A 5,231-nucleotide genomic window follows, 5' to 3' on the forward strand; every position below is an offset into this window, starting at 1 on the left:
AGAACTATTATGGACCAAGCAGTGGCACATTGGTCAGCATGTATGTCTCACAGCATGGCCATGGGTTCAAATATGACAAGATCTGTATCAGTGGGTAGTTTGCATGCACACAGTTTCTTTTCACAGCAATTGTAATTATCTGTTTTAAGAAATTAACCTTAGGGGTCAATCCAATTAGATGCGAAAGGTGCGATTTGCCATTGCTTTGCTATTAAAACGCTGGTAACAACACCCCATATCGCATTAATCGCTGCCCAAATTCATTTGTAACTGTCAACCATTTGTATCTATCGACTATTTGCACTGTTGACCATATGTGTGTCAACCATTTGTACATGCCAACCTTTTGTCCCTGTTGACCAATTGTCTGTGTACCATCTATCAGACACTGTCAATCTTCTATATCATACATACCCCTTTTCCGGGGTGACAGATGTAGTCAGACTCTTCCATTACCAAGATAAAGTCAGGACCAGACTAGATAATAAACCACCAAGAAAAAAAGTGCAATATGCACTGTGTTACATAATGCATATAACAACTGGTAGTGTTTACATTTTCAAAACAAACTTTGTATCATAAAACAGACTTTATATGATATTCACAAAGTTAACTAGTAATATATTTCCATATTGCCCATAATGTTTGAATCCCATCACATGTATGTGTTCACTTAAAATGTCCTACTAATGGCTTTAGGTTATTGTATTGATTATATAATTTAATTTACTCTTTTGCTTAGAATTTTTTATTGAAGACAAAAAAGACTAAAGGTAAAAACAATGCAACAGTTACTAGATATAAGAATAACTAAATTCCTAAATTTGATTTATTGTATAGACAAACATGTACAGTATAACATTTTTATTACAAACAGCTGTTTTATATACCTGCAGTATTCGATGGCAGACATAACTTCCATTAAAATAAACACATTTAAACTTTAATGACATTCCCTGATGTTCAACAAACACATTTAAGTACATTTAAATTAAGTCCCGGGCTGATAAATATGTATCTCCTACTGTTACTAAGTGGATATCTCATATGCATTTTTTTTCAGTATTCCTATCTGGGCAATCAATTATCAAATCTAATATAGTATTTTTTCTTCATAATAGCACAGAATAGTGCTGCAAAATAAAAAAATCAACATCAATTGACACATATCATGAAAACATTTTGCATGCAACCTGCTATGTTTGTAAATATGAAGGATATTTTTTTCATTCAGTTTTATTTCCTTAAGAACATGTAATAAAGTTTTTAATACTACATTGTTAGAATCTGCATATACTGTACAGGGTATGCCAAAAAAAACATAAATCACCCTTTAGTTTTTTTTTAATTAATGTAAAGATTTAATTATTTCAAGGCCATATTTGTAAACTGTTGCTTAATCATGGCACATTAACACAAACCTAAACACAATGCCCACTTCAGTGCAATGATAAAGATTCTGAATCAATTACACAAACAGAATTATTGAATCATGTTAAAAATACACATTTAAAATAAAATATTATTTATTATTAAGCTGACAGTCCGAACATAATTTCATTAATATATACCCCATTTGATCTTTTTAACCATAAACATACTCATATATTTTTTTTTGCATTTTTGCAAACTTTATTTATTAATCCAATATTTGAAAATACTGCATTTAATAGGCAAAATAAAATACCATGAACATCAATATTTTGATATTTTTAAAATGAATCAAAAAGGGATTGGGTAAGAAGTAGAGATGTGCACTGATCCCTGTGTTTTGGTTCTAAATCATTGTTTTGTGTTGTTTTTTTCCAAAACCACCCTCATGTTTTTTAGATCTGTATTTTTTTTAAAATTGATAACAGCTAAAATCACATAATTTGTTCCTGTGTTTATTCCTACAGAATTATTAACCTCAATAACATTAATTTCCAGGCAATTTTGACAACCTCACAGTTTGTAATATTGTTTTCATCCAGTTTAGGTCAAACAGTTGAGCCAAGATAGCTGGCTGAATAAGCAAAACAATAGCAGTGGGTGATACAAACACATGGCAGTTCAACTTCCAACATCTAGGAAACAGAGTGGCACAGCAGTGGAAGACAGGATGGAAGTTTAATAAATTATATGACCCCATAGAAACCAAGAATGTTTTTATTAATCAAGAACTAGATAAGAGGCTTGAGGGAGGTGGAGTATGTGTGTAGTTGAAGGCAGGTTTTAGAAGTAAGGATTGATTAGTTTGCAAATTTAATTATATTTTTTGATTCCGAATCAATTTTATGAGGGATGAGGGGAGATCATTACAACTGGGTGAAATATCACATATTTTGCCAAAAAAATAAACTTGGTGGTTTAGATTTTTTTTTAATTAAATTGACATGCAGGCAATGCTGTCTGTGGCCATAAACATTTCTCGACTTTTTTGGCATTCATTTACCACATGCGGAAGATTTCAGTAGTTATTGCAGTTCAACTTCTAACATCGAACATCTAGGTAACAGAGTGGCACTGCAGTGGTAGACAGGATGGCATTTTAATTAACTGTAAGACCCCATAGAAACCAAGAGTGCTTTCATTAATAAAGCAGTAGATCAGAGGCCTGAGGTAGGTGGAGTATGCATGTAGAGGAAGGCAGGAAAATGAATAATTTAATTATTTTTTTATTTTGAACATTTTAATATAGCATTTTGGGCATTGGGGATGGTCTGGTTTGCATAAACAAACAATTTGATTGGTTATTATTGCTACAATCTATTACTATTTTTTCCTGAAAATGCTAACGAAGCCAAGAAAATGAATAGCTGCACTGCAGAGATGCAAATATTCCAAAATTCACCAATCCCCTCCCACCAAAAAAAATACAGCCCATACAGCCCTCCCTTACCTGAATGAGGAATATCAGAATGATTGATTTTAATTATTAAAATATCTTTCCATCAATGGGACTATAATGGGCATTTTTATCCTTTCCTCTTTCCCCTCTGGCATTTCCATTGGTATACACCCTGTGCTTGGCACATAGGTGTAACTAGTCTGTGGCCAAGACTGTCAATGTTGACTATATACTAAATCCAATGGAGGACATCCTGTTTTAATCATGCCTGTTTAAGGTTCCAGGACTGTCGACCCGGAAAGCAGCAGTAGACTCAAGGTGTGACCTAGTGGCAGATCTGCACTGCACCAGGGTTTCTGCACTGCCCCCTTGCCACCCCTCCACATTTAAGTGGAATAATAGAATGATCAATAGATTGCTTGATTGGCTAATTTATTGATTATATAATTAGCGATGATAATTTAACTATGAAAAGCAAATCAGAGAAGTGAAAAGCATTGTTAAAAAAACAAGCATATAAAATCGCAATGAAGTTTATTGATTCATTTATTGATTATTTGAATCATCTTAATAATTTACCCATAAAAATGACAAATCAGAGAAATAGAAATCATTGTTAAAAGCATGCATCCAAAATACCACTAAAGTTGATTCTTCAGGATTTATGGCATAGTCAAATGGAATAATTAATTATACAATTTCATGATACTAGTCTGTATCTGCTGAGAAGCTGCATGAAATGGGGCCAATATGTCTAGATGAGAAGCTGGTGATGAATGACATTGCAAAGTACAAAAGAACATGAATGCCCCAGTAAAGTACATTAATATACATTACACTGACTGTCAAAAAAACACACAATCTTGGCAAAGCCTATAATGAAAAGTGGTGCAAAATGGAATTTTCCTTGGGCCCTCCCGCCCACACTTATGTTGTATATATTAAACAGGACATGCACATTTTAACAAACCAATTACTTTAGCAACAGGCACTGCTACTTTTGTGGCTGAAGTGATTAGTGTGTTTGGGCTCCCACTAAACAAGCTACCAATGGGCAGATAACAGTGTTGTTAATGATGGGTGTAGGCAGCTATCGGTATTGTTGTTAATGATGGGATTAAGGCAGCTAAAATAACAGTGCTATCAATTACCTCTACAGTGGCAAGAAGATATCATCATTATCATCTTCATACTCCCCCTCATCAGTGTTTACATCATCCTCACACAACATTAATTAATCCTCACTGGAATCCACCATTACAGAACTCTCTGTACATTGACATATTTGGCAGTAAAGATCTTCTTCATGGAATTTAGAGTTCATATTTTTGAACATCGAAGTAGCCTCCTACACCAACCATGACAAGGTTCCCTGCTGTGTTGAAATCTCCTATTGAGTACACTGGAGGGTGTGCAGCTTATGTAAAGCAAATCCAGTTTGTACAAGGGCCTCTAAAGTGCTTTTTTTTCCTCCCAGTAGTCGAAGGGAATGTCTGACATGTCTATTTGAACACTGTCATAAAAATAATCATCCACCATTCTATGGATGGTGACCATATCAGAATGGTAAAAGTGTTGAGCTGCTTTTCTAAAAGTCTAATTAGGGGAATCACCTGACTCAAGCTGGCAGAGTCTGAACTCACTTCATAGGTGACTACATAAAATGGTTTCAGCACCTTGCACAACACGGAAAGTGTTCTCCACTGTGTTGGACTAAGGTTCATTCTCCCTATGTCATGGCTTGTTGGGTAGGTTCGATTGGCTTGTTGCTGAAACATATAAAGGGTCAAATCTTACTTTGCTACTACCTATTGCTTCAGTTGGTGGCATGGCAAAGTGAACTTTTTTTGCAGCTGCTGCAATCTTCTACATGCAGTTGCTGAATGTTGAAAATGTCCTACATTTTTTTGAACCACAGACAGCATCTCCTACAAGTACCTTTCATTTTGTTTTTAATTCTGACTCACCAAATTGATTTTTTGAGTAAAACATGGGATGTGTTAGAATTCTACCAGCTGTAATGCTCTCGCAATATTTGTGGCATTACCAGAAATCACAAATCTCAAGGAGAGTCCAAGTCATGTAAGCCATTTTGCAATGACATCCATGAGTTTTTCTAATAGGTTGACACCAATATGCCTCCTATTGAAGCTGAGGATATAGAGAGTAGCCTGCCTGGAAATGAGCTGGCATGTTGTGCTACCTACCACTGCTTCTGAAGGTGATACACCCCCACAGTAGACTGTAACAGTCATGTAGTCTTTCATTTGTCCAGTTTGACTTGTCCACATATTGTGGTTGAGTGTATAGTGGGTACAATGGCATTTTGCAGGCTAATAATTATGTATTTTTTCACATCCTGGTACAGGTGAGGAATTGCTTTGCTAGTAAAATGTGTAAT

This window comes from Taudactylus pleione, unplaced genomic scaffold, assembly GCF_031769625.1.
Source record: "Taudactylus pleione unplaced genomic scaffold, aTauple2 ptg000083l, whole genome shotgun sequence".
Lineage (NCBI taxonomy): Eukaryota > Metazoa > Chordata > Amphibia > Anura > Myobatrachidae > Taudactylus > Taudactylus pleione.